This window comes from Phaenicophaeus curvirostris, chromosome 5, assembly GCF_032191515.1.
Source record: "Phaenicophaeus curvirostris isolate KB17595 chromosome 5, BPBGC_Pcur_1.0, whole genome shotgun sequence".
NCBI lineage: Eukaryota > Metazoa > Chordata > Aves > Cuculiformes > Cuculidae > Phaenicophaeus > Phaenicophaeus curvirostris.
The window spans coordinates 67,906,855-67,923,775 of record NC_091396.1 but is presented as its reverse complement, the minus strand read 5'-3'; the positions used below and the strand labels follow the sequence as shown (position 1 = coordinate 67,923,775).

General features: G+C 51.3%; 1 protein-coding gene across 10 annotated transcripts in view; it reads left to right on the top strand.

The window, feature by feature from the left end:
* Window positions 1-336: 336 nt before the first annotated feature.
* KTN1 (kinectin 1) overlaps window positions 337-16,921 on the top strand; it is an 89,493-nt gene continuing 72,908 nt past the window's right edge. For all 10 annotated transcript variants that reach the window (XM_069856763.1, XM_069856759.1, XM_069856767.1 and 7 more), the window contains exon 1: window positions 337-395. The gene's annotated coding sequence lies outside the window, so the exon portion shown is untranslated. The remainder of the gene's footprint in view (window positions 396-16,921) is intronic.

Genomic DNA, 16,921 nt, shown 5'->3' with positions numbered 1-16,921 from the left:
TGGGGAGATCCATGCACGGGGGGGCTCTGGGTGGATGTTCCTTGTCCAAGGATGGTGAGATCCCTGCATGTGGAGGTCTGGGTGGATGTTCCTTGTCCATAGGTGGGGAGATCCCTGCCCTGGGGGGTCTGTGTGGATGCTCCGTGTCCAAGGATGGTGAGATCCCTGCACTGGGGGAGTCTGTGTGGATGTTCCTTGTCCCTGGGGGGGGGAGCCCCCTGCACGGGGGGGAGCCCCCTGCACGGGGGGGGTCCGGGGGCGCTCCCCGCGCGGCTCCTTTAAGCGCAGGGCGCGGGCGGTGCCGCCCCCCCCCCCCTTTTCCCCGCCCCCCCCCTTCCTGCCGCCCGCGCAGCCGCGGCCGCAGCCGCAACGGCCCCTGCGAGCCCCGCGGCCCCGTGAGTCCGCGGGGAATGGGGGGGGGAACACGGGGAGGGGGGGGGCTTGGGGACGGGGGGGGCTTGGGGGGTGCGGGGATGGAGGGAGCAAAGGGATGGGGGGGATTATGGGGGGGAGCGGGGGGTGGAGGGGGCACGGGGAGGGGGGAGAGGCGGGGGGACAGACGGGGATGCAGGAGTGGGGGGACACGAGGATTTGGGGGGGGCACAGGGGGATGCAGGGATGGGGGAGCAAGGGGATGGGGGCACAGGGATTTGGGGGGCACATGGGGATGCAGGGAATGGGGGGAGTAAGGGGATGGGGGGACACGAGGATTTGGGGGGACACATGGGGGTGCAGGGATGGGGGGAGTAAGGGGATGGGGGCACAGGGATTTGAGGGGCACATGGGGATGCAGGGATGGGGAGTAAGGGGATGGGGGGACACGAGGATTTGGGGGGACACATGGGGTGCAGGGATGGGGGGCACGGCGATTTGGGGGGGCAAATGGGGATGCAGGGGTGGGGAGCAAGGGGATGGGGGGACACGAGGATTTAGGGTGACACATGGGGGTGCAGAGATGGGGGAGCAAGGGGATGGGGGGACACGAGGGTTTGGGGGGACACATGGGATGCAGGGATGGGGAGCAAGGGAATGGGGGACATGGGGATTTGGGGGGGCACATGGGGGTGCAGGGATGGGGGGAGTAAGGGGATGGGGGACACGAGGATTTGGGGGGGCACATGGGGGTGCAGGGATGGGGGGACACGAGGATTTGGGGGGACACATGGGATGCAGGGATGGGGGGACACATGGGATGCAGGGATGGGGAGCAAGGGGATGGGGGATGTGGGGGGGACTGGCAGGGATGGGGGAGACAGGAGGAAGGGGGACACAGGGATGCAAGGATGGGGGGACTTGGGGGGGATGTGGGGAGCAGAGGGTTTGGGGAGCAAGGGGATAGAGGGGACAGACAAGGCAGGGATGGGGGACATGGGGATGTGGGGAGCAGGGGTTTGGGGGGACATGGAGATGCAGGGATGGGGGAGCAAGGAGTGGGGGGGATGCAGGGATGGGGTAGCAGGGGATTAGGGGGGCACGGGGATATAGGAATGGGGAGGAACAAGGGGTTGGGAGGAGACACAGGGATGCGGGGCGATGGGGGGATACAGGGATGCAGGAATGGGGGTGACAGGGATGCGGGGTATGGGGGTGGAGGAAATTAGGGGGGCACATGGGGATGGGGGGCATGGGGACGGGATGGAGGGCTGGATTAGGGGGAACGCTAGGATATAGGGATGGGGGTACATGGGGATATAGGGGTGAGGGGAATAGGATGGGACATGGGATGTGGGAATAGGGGGAGGATGGAGCCATGGGGGTGGGGGGGCAAGGGGATGGGGATGCTCAGGGGTGGGGGAGTTGGGGAAAAAATGGCTCTGTGGGTGGGGATGGGGGGATTGGACATGATGGGGGCAAGGGGATAGAGGGGGACACGAGGATGTGGGAGGATGGGGGGGGCAGGGGCATGGGGGGGCAGGGGCATGGGGACACGAGGCTGTGTGGGTGGGGGGCCAGGACACGGGGGACACGGGGACAGAGAGGTTGGGGGACATGCACGGGGATGGGGAGAATGGGACACAAAGCTGTGAGGATGGGGCGGGGGGGGAACATGAGGATGAAGGGGCATGGGACACAGGGATTGGGGGTGACATGGAACACAGGGCTGGATGGAGGGGGAGGGAAACGATGTGTGGGTCACGTTCTGTGCGCTGGCGGGGCCACAGCCCGTGAAGGGCAGGCAGGTGGCAAGTCCCATCACGAATATGGGCTACGAAGGAACCGTGTCCTGGGCTGCCTCCAAAGCAGGGGGACCAGCAGGACAAGGGAGGGGATCCTGCCCCTCTGCTCTGGTGGGACCTCAGCTGGAGCCATGTGTCCAGTTCTGGAATCCTCAATATAAGAAGGATGTGGGTCTGTTGGTGTGTGTCCAGAGGAGGCCACAGAGGTGATCCAAGGGCTGTAGGACCTCTGCTCTGAGGCCACGCTGAGAGAGTTGGGGTTGTTCAGCCTGGAGAAGAGAAGGCTCCAGGGAGACCTTAGAGCAGCTTCCAGTGCTGAAAGGGGCTCCAGGAAAGCTGGGGAGGGGCTCTTGAGCAGGGAGGGCAGGGATAGGACGAGGGGGAATGGCTTTAAATTGGAAGGGGAAGGATTTAGGCTAGACATTAGGAGGAATTTCTTCACCATGAGGGTGGGGAGGCCCAGGTTGCCCAGAGCAGTGGTGGCTGCCCCATCCCTGGAGGGGTTCAAGGCCAGGCTGGATGGGGCTTGGAGCCCCTGATCCACTGGGAGGTGTCCCTGCCCGTGGCGGGGGGTTGGAACTTCAAGATCCTTTCCAGCCTGAACCATTCTGTGGTTGCTGGGGCTGCTGGGCCCGAGCCCTGTGCTGCAGCACCCGGAGGCTGCTCAAACTTCTGTGCTTTGCTGACTGGAGCAGCGGCTTTGCTGGAGTCGGAGTCCTGGAATGGTTTGAGGTGGAAGGGACCTTAAAGCCCATCCAGTCCCAACGCCCTGCCGTGGGCAGGGACACCTCCCACTGGATCTGGCTACTCAGTGCCTCATGTGGCCTTGGCCTAGCTTTGTAATCCCACAGTGGTGTTAAAGGATGCTTTTTCCGTGTTCGTACGTTGTGTTTGTCAGGGGCGTTTTAGTTTTGGAAGCATCTTGTGCCTGCTGGAACAGCAGCAGCGCAGGCTGCGTGGCTGCAGTAGCCCTGGATGTGTCGATACCCCTGGCTTTTCCCTGCTGGAATTCTTCCTCAGGTATCCAGGTTCTGGAGGGGGAAGCAGAGCGTGTGGGGAAGAAAAGTTGGGGTGGTAAAGCTGCATCATTTGTACCCGGCTGATTTTAATGGATGAAATATTTTAATTAAGTAGGTGGTTTTTAGTAACGTAGCTTAGCGTCTTTTCTGCATTAGGCAGTGCCAAACGCTGCTTCCTAGGGATGTGGATACACCTGTGTGTGCTCGGCTTGTCCGTTTATAACCCTCTTTACCAAAGGCTCTGTCTGTTTTAAGGCAGCTGTTAGAAAAACGTGAAGAAGATCGTTTCTTGCTTGGTGGAAGAGGAGCTGAGCTGGTGCTCTGCTGTAGCCCTGTTTAAAATTCTCTTTTTCCCTTTAGTGTTTCCATCGCCGCCTCTATCCAACGCCACACACGTGGCATTTAGCAGACACAACCGGCAAGTTCCATTTAACGTCTCTTTACGTATGACGAGGCAGAAATCCCTCCCTAGGAAGCCTGCGTAGATGGCTGCGAAAGTTAAAAGGGGTCTCAGTTCCCACGTTCCATTTTCTTTCCCGTGTTTCTCCTTTCTGATCTCTTGGTGGGTCGCTCCCGTTTGGTTTGGGCTGGAAGCATTTCTCTGCCTGCTGGACCTCTTCCCTATAACTGCGCTGTAATTTCTGCCGGCGAACAGGCTATGCAACTGGCTTTACCACATATTTTTTCTCTTGCCTCATATGCTGATGCTGCTTTCCGCATAGGGTGATTAAAATAACTTTTGTGCGTAACTGCAGCAGGGAAAGGTTTGGGTTTGGACAGAAACGCTCATTCTCTGTTACAGAGTTATTAGCAATCACCTTTTTTTTTTTGTTAAATTTTCTTCCCCCCCCCCCCCTTATCCAGCCAGTCTCACCAAGATACTTGCTACTCTTGTAGGCAGCAGCAGGATATGAAGAACACAGTTTTTAATATGATCCTTTGTCCCCACTGTCTCAAACACCTTATTACAGGTAAATTAGCCAGGTAACTTGCTCATTTTTGAAAGAGAAGGGAAAGACCTGCTCAAGCTGTGTGTAAAACCGTGGTGTGGCTCGGTTAGCTGTGTAAGAGCTTTCCTTTGCATCATCTCTCACTGTTGGGAGATGAGATGATTACGGCTCAAAAGTGTCCAATCATTGCTTGGCCCTTGGTACTGTAAACCCAGGATTAGCAAAACCCCTCAAAAACTGAATTTTCAGAGGTTGTGGGTGTAGATTAAACATGTTTTTGGCCAAGACCCTTCATGTAAGGACGTGGGGGGGAGAGGACACTTGTTTTATTTTAAGCATCAAACTTGGTTGCTTCTAATCCCTTTCCTGGCTGCTGCCAAGACACCCACCTCTCGCTATTGACTCTGTGAGAGCCTCAGCTCCCAAGTTTAGTTCCCTGATCATACCCCGGTTACGTGCCAGAGTAAATAGTGTGAATGCCCCCTGTGCCACCCTGGGTGGGGAAGAAGCAGAAGACAGGAGGGGAGTTCCTCATTCCCACTGTCTGCTCCAAAAGCCAGGGCAGCGAGCAGGCTGATAAGAACCCGGGAGCGGAAGAGAGCCCCGATCGAGTTTAGTTTCCCTGTTTATAGCATCCATCCATCCTGTGGATGCCTCTCGTAACATAACTGCGCTTAAGGTGGAACGTGACCGGTGTGTTCTCTGCCCCAACTCTGTGGGAGAGCTGTTGGAGAGCCAAGTCTCGGAGCAATCGCTGAATTTCCGTCCTCATGCTGTTTATGGCTGGTTCGTATAATCTGTTTTCGTTTGAGCGTTGCCATTTGGTGTGAAAGGTTGTTTTCCCTCCCTGGTGTCATTAGAAGGAGCAATTGGATCCCCTCCTGACCACTTGCTTTGATAGGTTAAACAAGTCAAAGGCTTTAAGTCTCCTCCTGTTGTTCTCTTATTGATATTCTCAGGATTTCCTTGTCCGGGTAAAACCTTCTGCCTTTGTCCATCACGTTTTTAATATAAAGGGAATTTTATGCATGTTTTTAGCTCTCAAACTTCCTGCCCTGTGTTGGCAAAGCAGCAGAATTGGGCTATTTTTAAAAGAATGAATATTTTTGGGGGCCTACTCACTGCACGAAGTACTCAAGCTCTTTGACGTTCCTCGGGTCATTGTTTTAGGCTAACGAGACAGGGAGTTGCTGGGCTAAATCCGTCCCAGCCGAATCACTTCTTGTTAATGACTGTGCATAAACTACGGAGATGATAGATTGGAGAGCTCCCAGCTCATGGCTCTCAGGAATCTGTTTCGCCTCTCATCGTTACACAAGATGTCCAAGCAAATAAAACACATAATGCCTTTTTTTAAAAATAAAAAAAAAGGTATTTATTTATGTTTTTAGAAATGTGAAAGCTTATTCCTGTTAGCATTCCCGATCTACAGCTGGTGGCAGGAGCAGGGGTGCTTCCGAGCTTCAAAACTTGCTGTTTCATGTGAGATTGGAGCCTTGAAGGTGATTTCGTACAGTGCAGACTTGTTGGCACTCTTCAGGCTGATGCCTACGGTCTCTGGTTTGGGAACATACCTGGCCCTGCTGGTTTGGGCATTGCCTAAGAGCCAGGGATACTCTTTATTCTCTCATCTTTCTCTGTGCCACTTGATGGTGGTGGCTGTTTCCAGTGGGTTCGGAGCAGGAGCGGCAACCCTCGCATCGATAAGCACCATCCGCTGATCTGGACTCTGCTCCATCCAGCTGAATTGGTCTTTAGCTGCTGTGGAGGAGAAGCAAAGTGGATCCAGGTGTTGCTCCAAGAGGGGAGACAGTATGCAGACATCCGCAATTCCTGCCATTCCTCTGCAAGGCTTTTTTTTCCCCCCTCCATGTGAGAACTAAAGTAGCATCCGGGCCAGGTTCCCTGCGTTTGAACTCGTCCTCTCTCGGTCGCTGCCCTGCCTGTGTGCGGGAGCGCTGCAGTCTAATTAGATTATATTAGAATGAATAAGTGAATCTTAATAAATGAGCTTATGGGGGCACTGTCAGGTCAGCTCAGTCCCTAAATTTAGGTACTGGGCAGAGTGCAGGCTGAGTGCAGTATCTATCTATGCAGCAAAATTAAACAGATCTCCTGGGAACACATCAATTCTACTGCCTTGCCGTCTCATCGGTCGGGATGCTTCAGCGTCTTGGTACAAGAAATGCCAAAATCTACTTGAATATAGGCATGGTTTAATTGAAGCTTGGTGGGGAGTTGGAAGGGGAGGTCATGGTTGTGGAAACTGCACTAATCTGAGGTGCTAAAGAATGCAAAGCACATGATCCTTTTTAATGCTTCCCATTTAGCTAAAGGTGATTTTTTTTTTTCCATTAAGTCTTGAATTCTGTGGAAAGCGGGGGAAAAAGAGAAATGGTTTCTGTTGCACATGAGAACTCTGAAAAGCTGCTTCTTCAGTTCTTGTTAACACAAATAAGGAATAATATCGCCTCTCCTTGCAGCTCTGTGATGCAAAGGAGGAGTTGAGGAGCTTCGAGCCTTGAATTTTGCTGTGCAATGTGTGGGGGATGGGAGGGAGAGGAGAGAGACAGGAGCTGTAAGGTTGGTGGCTTAATCAGAAAGAAAATAGTTTCATGCAGCTGTCCTCCTTGCTTTCTGCAGTGTTCTTTCCTAGTGCTTTGTGGCTACGCTGCTTATCAAAATTCACTGCTCTAAATTCCTGTTGCTGAAGAGAAGTAGACGATGTTCCTTCCCCATTTCTTTCCAAGAAGACTTATTTAGCACAGCGTTTTTTTCAAATGAAGCATCATCTTTGCTTGCAGATCACTGAGGCTGCGTTATAACTGGGAGAAAGTGTCTGTAAATTAGTAATGTGAGCAAGCTACTCATTTTCTTGCACTAATAATCCTTATTATAAATAGCGTTGCCCTCCGCTGGCATTACCAGCTCCCTGCCGCTGTTGGGCGTGCAGGATTTTTAGTGGTAGTAAAGCGTGGAAAGCAGCACTTCCTGCAGGTTTCTGCTTATTCCCATCTGGCATCCTCCCTCCTGGCTGATCCTGCTGCCTGCGCTGCCCTGTCTGGATCTGCTCAGAGCCAGGCAATCCCGCAAATCACTGCTTCGCTCCAACAGCCGGTACGTTGCTAACTGCTCCCCTGCTGCAGGAAATATCTTTAAGCCCTTGTATGCTGTAAAGTGGAGGAAACGGAGCAAAACTTCTGGTTTCCTTCAAGCCGTAGCTGAATGGCTTAATTGAGCATCAGGGAGGGCTTTTTCCGTCTCAGAAGAGGTGCGTTGATGTTGTCCAGCAGAACACACGTTCTCGTTTTCCGATTGCATGTATTAATTGAAGAGCAAACCTTCTCAGCCTGCCTCTCTGGTGTCCAGCTCCTTGAGCATCTGTTGAATGACCCAAGGGAAATAGAGTGTGAGTTCAGAATTACGTGGGTGTCGAAGGCTTTTAAAGCCTGGTAAATTTATGCCCGTGATTCACGGTGCTTCCAAAAACAATCCAGCTCTCATCCTGTGGAGGGGGCAGTACCTCGGTCTGGTGTTATCGTCTTTCGTTGAGTTGTGTCACCTGCCAGAGAAGTACAAACTGAACCTGAGTTATTTTGGGCCCCTTATTCTTCTGCTTCCAAATCCCACCCTGCGATGGTTTCGTGGGGAAGAAATGCTGGCTTAACTCTGCTTCATGCCCTTCCATTTGGACTGAAAATGGTAAGTGGGGTGTTGTATTTCAGGGATGTGACAGATGTCATACATCTTGTCCGTGATGTGGAAAGGTGTCTTTTGTCTGCCTGCAGTCACACAGGAAGGAAGTTGTTGAGTCCAGGAGATAAAAACGCTATCTCCTCCCCTGCAAGGGGGGAAGGCTGCCCGCTCCTCTGCTCGGCATCACCCCGCTCCTGTCCTGCTTGTAGCAGGGTGGAGTGGGAAATGTTCATGGGAAAATGTGAGTGCGCTCGTAATCTATTTGCAAGTGCGTAGCTGTCAAGGAAGATGATGACTAAGCTATTGCACAAGGTGCAGCTCTTGGGGGAGTGCGCCAGGATTGGACTGGATTGTGACTGACTGATAAAAGAGCCTGTAACGTCACTCAGCTGATAATTTTATTATTGCTGGTTAAATCTGACCACTGGCCATGACTGCTTTTTTTCCCTCAGCCTATTTTCTGCGGGGTTTTAAGTTGAGAAGTCTGTACTTTGTGAGTACAAACAAAAAAGCCTGATTTATTGGGGGAAGTAGGTGGTTCCTGAGCCTCTGGTGGAAATGCTGGGGGGCAGGTATGTTTAAAGCCTGTGACTTGCATTCGACTCGCATGGGTATGTCTCTGCCAGGCTCTCACCTGGTGTTGTCCACCTGGCCTGGTGTACGCAGGATGGAATCGCTTACCCTCCAGTTGAACAGAGGGGAAAGCTGGGGCCAAGTGCCTGTGGTTGAAGGTGCCAAGGGGTCACCAGTAGACCAGCTGCTGTTCTCTTGGTCCTCTTTGTGTCTGCATTTGCCAGGCTGGCAGTTGTCTGGTGAGTGGGAACCTCTTGTTCTGTGATGAGCGAGGCTGTTCCTGTGTTGCAGCATGGGTGGGAGGCCAATCCTGGCCCCAGAAAGCGATGCTTGAAAGGTTGCTGTGATTAGTCCTGCCTTGTCCACTAAGCTACTGCTTGTGGTGCATGGGAGCATTCCAGCTTGGCTCTCGTGTAGGCATCGCCTTTATCCTCAGTGCTGGGCATGGACCTAAAACCAGGTATGGGAAACCAGTTGCATCATCTCTTCTGCCATTCTCTGTTTCAGCCTTGGGTGCACCCAAGAGCAGCACTATGGGTGCCGATCACACCCAGCTGGCCTTTCGCAGGGCATCTTCAACCTGAGAAATGAGGGGAGTGTAGCGGTGGAGTGCCAGGAAGGGCCTTTTTCTCTGGGGCTTGGCAGGGATTTTCTGCCTCCTTTATCTTGCCATTCTTTGACAAGACTCGGCACATCCTTCTTTTGGACCAGGCAGCATCTGCAGGTCTCGGTGGAGTGTGATACCGGGAAGCTGGCAGAGAACGGAGTTTACGGGTGGACCCTGTATCCCATCTCACACCTCCTGACCTCTGCTTGTTTAAATAGCTGTTTGCAGCTCCTGTGGCTTCAGCTGTGATGGACTGATAAAAGCATATGATGCTTTTTTGCTCTGCACTGTCCTGTTTTGTATTTACAGCAGCAGTGGTGGAAGTCCATCAAAGCTTCACTTCTTCGTGTTCAAAGTCTGAGGAGGAGCTGCTCTCCCTGAGGCACCAGCACAGGTTGCCCAGGGAAGTCGTGGCTGCCCCGTCCCTGGAGGTGTTCAAGGCCAGGTTGGATGGGGCTTTGAGCAGCCTGGTCTGGTGGGAGGTGTCTCTGCTTTAAAGTCCCTTCCAACCCAAACCATTCCATGATTCTGTGATTGTATGTTTGCTCAGAAGGTATCAAGCCTCTCCTAGCATGGACAATGACGAGCGTTGTCCAGAAGAGAAGCAGAGGTAGCGTCTCAAAGCCTGGCAGTCCACCAAACTGTAGGGAAGATTGTCTTGGTTAAGACCCTACCACCCTGGCCCAGTGGACAGCTAAACACGGAGCTGTTTCTTCCCCCAGGGAAAGGGAATAAGGAGAGAGACTTGTGGTTTGGAAATTAGAGCAGCTGTAGTGAAGTAATAGCAATAAAAAGAGAAGATAGTTTATTATTTTCTTGTTAATATTACTATATTCAATTATCTACAAAGCTAGTATTGAGTCTTCTGGTGATGGTCACGTCACCACAGATGCTTCAGGGCAGGCACAGGGAAAGCCCCAGCCTGGACTCAGCAGCAGACAGGAGCTGGATTCAGGAATGCACAGATTGAATGTAGGAGAACAGAGTCCTTTCAGGACGCTGGCCATAGAAGAAGAGGGCTTGACCCTCGTGATCCCTCAGCTTTATACTGAGTGTGATGTAAATGGCATCGAATCCTCTCCTGGCCAGGTTTGGGTCACCTGTCCTGTTTGCGCCTCCCTGCAGTGCAACCCTTTTTCACCCCTTTGCCTTGCAGCATTCCACCAGCTCAAGAATGGCCTTGATATCTGTAGAAATAAGCAGAAGCAGCAGCTTTTCTGCGCGCTGTGGTCCTGTTACTTGGCAATCACCATAAATATTAAGTGTTATCACTTTGAGAGGCAGACGCCATCTGAAAAACACGTTCTTGGGAAAATGCAGTCACTTGGAGAAGGTTTAACCGGAAAGTTAGAGGAGAATTGGTTCAAACCAGGACAAGGGTTGATGGAGGTTGTGTTAGGGTTTTACTGGGTGCCCTGGGCTTTCCCACGGCGGCTCCATGGGGAGAACCAGTAGCTTTCCCTTGTTACCTTCACCTAAGGTCACTTCCATCTCGACAGCCTGTGCTCCCCTACTGCTAGGATTGGGTTGCCTGCTAAATTTAGTAAACCTCTTTACAGCTTAGTGTGCGCCTGTGTACGTAAAACCTGCTCTTTTTTGAAGTAGCTTTTACTGGGTTAGAGCCTGGTTGAAGATGCACAATGAAGCCAGACGCTCGCTGCACAGGTGGCAGGACAGCAGGTCAGCGGTGGGAGGAGCAGGTACGCTGCCTCTTTGAGGAGTGGCTGACAGAGTTGGGGTTGTTCAGCCTGGAGAAGAGAAAGCTCTGAGGAGACCTTAGAGCAGCTTCCAGTGCTGAAAGGGGCTCCAGGAAAGCTGGGGAAGAAGGGGCATGGAGCGGTAGGATAAGGGGGAACGGCTTCAAGCTGGAGATAGGAAGGTTTAGCCTAGATATTAGAAAAGAGTTCTTGATAATGAGGGTGAGGAGGCACTGCTGCAGGTTGCCCAGGGAAGTGGTGGCTGCTGCGTCCTGGAGGTGTTCGAGGCCAGGTTGGATGGGGCTTGGAGCCCCTGATCCAGTGGGAGGTGTCCCATGGCAGCGTGTTTGAACTGGATGGGCCTTAAGGTCCCTTCCAAAACAGCCCATTCTGTGATTCTGTGTGATTCTCCACCTCGATGTACACCACGTGGATTTGAGGAGGTGCAGGGCGTTGTGTTGCTGAGCTGCAGTTAAGACTTGTGTAGCGTGGTCTGCAGTTCAAGCAGGCCTGTGAAAAATGCTACTGAAGGGGTTTGGTTTCAGAAGTTTTAAAGGCTCATGAAAAGTCTTGGTGAGATGTTTCCATTGTGTGCTTGCCTTTTCAGCCTCCCCTTCCATCTCCTGGTTTCTACCTTTTCTCCATGGTGTTTGTATGTCAAAAGAATTTCTTGGCTTTGGGTCTGGTGTACCCATTTCAAAGTTGATGTCTTAATCCCTGCTCCCCATTACAGGCTACTGGAGTCGTGGTTTGAGGTGTAACCAAAGCTGGAGGCACCTAAGTTCAGATCTCTCTAGTTGCAGGGCAGTGTTTGTTCAGTCATCACATGTCAAAGGAGGAGCAGATTGTGGGACAGCAAAGCCAGGAGAGTGAGAACTCAGAGAAGCATGAGAGGAATGACCTCAATTACTCTGCATTTCTGTCGCTGAGGATTTTTAGGCCTTCTTAACAACCTGGCATGTTGTCAAGCTTTGATGGGTGCTGTGCTGATCAGTCGGGCTGAGGGTGTTGGGATGAGAGTGCGTGTGTGTGTTATGAGGCCACTTTTGGGGGAGAAGTCTGGGATGTTGGATTACTGACTTGAACTCAAAATTTTGAAAATCATAGAATGGCTTGAGTTGGAAGGGACATTAAAGGTCATCCAGTTCCACCTCCCCTGTCATGGGTGAAATGCATATTTGAAGTCCCTTTAGAAAACTCTCACAAGCTTGGTCCTTATGGTCACAAGTGGAAAAAAACAGGAAACCCTTAGAGGTGCACTTTGAATGCAGCTTTTGGAGGGTAGTTCTTGTGTGTTGTCTTCCCAGCTCTTAACATCATGCTGGACCATGGGGTTGTGCAGTCAACTGGATTGTGGAATGGGAACCAGTATGGCAAAGGGGTGTTACAGGCTCTGCTGAGCTGCTGCTGCTTGGAGAAAGGTCAGCAAGCCTCAGCATCGCTCACCTGGGGAATCCACAAGAGGAAGGTGGTGCTTAACCATGAGGCCCAGGCGTAATTCAAATGTGTTAAGCAGGTTTGTGGAGGACCTGGAGCCTTTTCTCCTGGTGCTGGAGGGGAGCTTAGTTTCCTGCTCAGGGTGTTTGAGACAAGATGCGGTTATTGCCTTGGAGCCTGCTGGAGTCCTGCACAGGTTTCTGAGTGCGTGTGACCTTCTCGGAGTGCCTGCTCAGATCCCAAAGGGTCCACACAATACGATGCTGCTGTGTTATCATCGCACAGTGTGTGAGCCCTTTCAGCAGACTGTTAAACGAAGCATGAAGAGGTTAACAAGGTGAAAAGAAACCTTGTGGAGAGGCATGTGTGATGCTGCTGCTTAGGAGCATGCCTCCTTGGTGCGGAAGCTGAAAAGATGGTATCTCAGCGGAGCTATAGCCAGCGAGGTCCGTGTGGCAGAGCAGGAGATGTTTGGGATGGATGATGAGGTGACCTGTTAGTGCTGCCCTTGATAAATGGGCTACAAGCAGTGTCTGGAAGGAGAGCAGAGAGGAACCTCAATGCTTCACCTGTTTCAGTAGGCGAATGACCACAGTTCAGCAACAATCTCTTAAACTTCATTTTGTGCTTTTAAACAGAGTTAAAAATTTGAGCTCATAATGTGATTTATACTTGGAAGTACAGTGGGTTAACTCGCAGGGTGCAATGCTGCAGGGATTGCTTCTGAAGCCTTTCTTGATCCTTAACTGTTTTGAAACTTGTAATGAATATTTCGAAGAGTAGCAACAGCACCATGCTCTACAGCTTGGATGTGGAAGTGTTTCATGCCTGTGTGATAACATACTTGAGGGTGAATGTTGAAGGACGGCTTCGCTACGGAGCAGCCAGACTAACCCCTGTCTGCTGTGGAAGCCTGGGTGATGGGAGTCTGCTCAGCCTTCATTTGGTGCACATTGGTGCTGGAGAAGAGGGTGTTGCAGGGAGCCCATCAGCAGCAGAAGCTTCTATGGTTGAAATTAAGATCTGAATCATAGAAATCCCTAGGTTGGAAAAGACCTTTGAGATCATCAAGCCCAACTGTACCAGTCCACTACTAAATCCTATCCTGAAGCCTGTCTTTTTAAACACCTTCAGGGATGGTGACTCAACCACCTCCCTGGGCAGCCTCTACCAGTGAATGCACCTCTACATGCTCCCCGTGCTTGAGGGTTTTATAAATAAAGCACAAGGGTTTAATTTGGCAAATTATTTTAATTTCAATGCACAATTGTAATAGAATCCACCCCTCTTTTTGCAGGTGTCATTCCAAGTGTGATTATGGATTAAAACTCAGTGATTGCTGCTAGCAAAAGTGGTAGATGCCTCGTATCTGTTAAAATGTGTGCCCTGCAGTCCTAGGGCTCTGGCTTCCTCCTGTAGGTCAGTGACAGGAGCGGTGAGTAGGAGTCTGCTACAACTGCTGAAAGGAGGTTGTAGCGAGGTGGGTGTTGGTCTCTTCTCCCAAGTGGTGGGTGGTTGGATGAGAAGAAGTGGTCTCAAGCTGCATCAGAGCAGGTTCAGATTGGATGTGAGGAAAAATTCTTCATGGAAAGGGTTCTCGGGCAGTGGCAGAAGCTGCCCAGGGAGGTGGTGGAGTCCCCATCCCTGGAGGGGTTTAAAAGACAGTCAAATGAGGTGCTGAGTGATCTAGTTTAGTAGTGGACAGGGATGGTTGGACTCTATTAACTTCTCCAACTAAATGATTCTATTATCCTACGCTACTGCTGCCTGGCCAGGGGAAATAAAATGCAGCATCCATGCTCTTCGGAGGCTGAAGATGCAACATTACTGCATTGAGCACCCCATTGTATTAAAGACTGAGAACTTCTTGTCCAACTTACCATCAGAATGTGTTCATGGCTCATTATTACCCACTTGTTCTTCAGCCAGCATTGTTCTCTGGCTTCAACCCCACCCTGCAAGGTAGGAGCTGGAGGAAGCTGATCCAATGGGTATGGGCCGTTGGCTCGGGTGTAGTTAGAACAGCGTAGCTGTACGCGCACAGAGTGAAGTGAGGGTGGCAAGTAATGCCTACTCAAGCCTGGCTGTTTGGGTTTTCTGTTGTTTTTGTCTTTCTGAATCATGGCTTTGGGTTTACAGTAATAAAAGCAAAAATAGGCTGGCTGATGCAGTGCTTACCCAGCTGTGCAGGCTGAGGAGGCGGCAATTCCAGCCTTTGTAGTACTCGAACTTCCGAAGTCCTAGTTTGGTATCTGTACTGTGCGTGTTGACGGCAACTCTATTTATGATGCCTCTGTCAACTTATAGCAACTTCTGTGTTGAGCCTGAGTTCCTCCTGTTGCCTACCCTACGCTGAAGTTGCCTTTTTAAATTCTCAAGGTTGAGAACTAACTGCGTATCATTGAGTTTTACTGCTCTGTGCACTTTGGTTGTTTCACTGACGGATACTTTTCTCACTTTTCACAGTGTCATATGTAGTGAAAAGGAGAAGAGCCTTGCCTGTTGATTTCTTCTCCCTTTCCAGCTGAAGAATTAGCCAGACTTAGCCTAATAATGGGGTGCAGAAATCTTGTTTCAAGTGCTCTCTTCTGATGCTCTCATTGTCTGGGTCTGTGCCACGTTTACGGTAGTTTTCATGCAGCGATCACACTCTGTCTTCAGAGAAAACTGGAATCACTTAACTACTCAGACAGAGTATGTGCTGTAAATAGTCTTGTGGGGGGTTTGCATGGCCACGTTTTGGTAGTGAGGGGGCTGCCAGGGTGGCTTCTGTGAGAAGCTGCCAGAAGCTTCCCTCCTGTCCGATAGAGACCATGCCAGCCGGCTCCAAGATGAACCCACCGAGGCTGAGTGAATTGGCAATGGTGGTAGCACCTCTGGGATAACATCGTTAAGAAGGGAGGAGAAAACCCCATGCAGCAGCAGTTGCAGCAGGAGAGAAGAATGGGAATGTGTGAGAGATGTAACTCTGGCCACTGAGGTCAGTGAAGAGGGAAGGGGAGGATGCGCTCCAGGTCCTGCAGCGGAGATTCTTCTACAGCCCATGCTGAAGACCGTGGTGAGGCAGGCTGTGCCCTGCAGCCCGTGGAGGTCCAGAATAGAGCAGATACCCACCTGCAGTGTGTGGAGGACCCCATGCTGGAGCAGGTGGATGCCTGGAGGAGGCTGTGTCCTTGTGGGAAGCCCATGCTGAAGCAGGCTCCTGGCAGGACCTGTGGAGAGAGGAGCCCACGCTGGAGCAGGTTTGCTGGCAGGACTTGTGATCCCGTGAGGGACCCTCACCAGAGCGGTCTGTTCCTGAAGGACCCATGCTGGAGCAGTTCCTGAAGAACTGCTGCCTGTGGGAAGGGCTGGCATTGGAGTAGCCTGTGGAGGACTGTCTCTTGTGAGAGGACCCCACGCTGGAGCAGGGGAAGAGTGAGAGTCCTCCTCCTGAGGAGGAAGGAGCAGGCGAGACAATATTTGATGAACTGACCATGACCCCCATTCCCTGTGCCATTGACAAGGGGGTGGAGGAAGAGAATAAGGGAGTAAAGCTTAGCCTGGAAAGAAGGATGGATGGAAGGTGTTTCAAGAAGCAGTTTTTATTTCTCATTACCCTTCTGATCCAATAAATGAAAGTCGAGTTAGATTTTGCCAGCGATGGTAGTTGGTGAGTGATCTCTCCCTGTCCTTATCTCAGCCCACTAGCTGTTTGTTGTACTTTCTTTCCTCTCTCCAGCTGAGGACAGGGGGCAAGGAGTGGCTTGGTGGGCACCTGGCAGCCCGCATCAAGTGTCTTAAAACTTCAGGTACTTAGAAGAAACCACATAAACACATCTAGTTCCAATGTGATTCAGAGTCGCTTGAGAGATCTGATTTCCCTTGATGAGTTAACAACTCTCCTTTAACTTGCAGCCTGTTTCCAGCTCGGATCCATCTCATTTTCCTCCAGGAATTCAGATAGAGGAGAGCATCGCTCTGCTGTCAGCTTCTCCTTTTGTCCATTGCTGTTTAACAATAGGATTGTTGAGTCACTGAGAGGTTAACGAAGCCCTTTTATTTTTGTCAGTGGTCCAATTGCTTTGTATAGCTGCGTGGAACAGCAGACTGAACAGAAATAATGGGAAAATAGTGTTGATGGAATGACTGGGGTTGTCATTTTGCAATACTAGGGTGAAGACTTGCTTAAGCTTCAAGCTTCTGGCTGTGTACAGGGTGGTTGATTACAAATCCCTCTGCAGGAACATGAAATATTAGTTTCTCTGCATCTCTTGCACTTAGCAGTGTTGGAGCTGGGGGGGATTCGAAATATTACAGTTGGTTGAGCAGCAGCTTCTCACATGAGTATTTAAAATGGCTTGGTTATGAGTTGTTTGGGGTTTGGCACTAGAAAAAGGGTGAATTGTAGCCCTTAATTATGAAGTGCAGGAACAATTGCAGCCGGACAGACAGGCAGCGGTCCAACTCCTCTCTTACTGAGCGAGCAATGCTTTTGTGTTTGCCATCCCACCGCACAAGCGACCGTAGCAGGCTGTTGCTGGACTGATTGGGTTTGATCTCTTTTAGAAAGGATTTTGAAAGCTCTAATTTTGGAACTGTGATGATTTTTTTTTTTTTATCATCGCTGTGGTCCTTCAGGCTTCTGCCCTGTTCCTCTGAGCAAATCTGTTACCGTGGCTGCCCCAATGAGCTCCCCTTGAAGGGATCAGGGGATTAAAAACCAGCTGTTAAGTCCAGTTGGACCAAGACATGGGTGTCTTGGCTGGTGTGGGTGCTGTGGCAA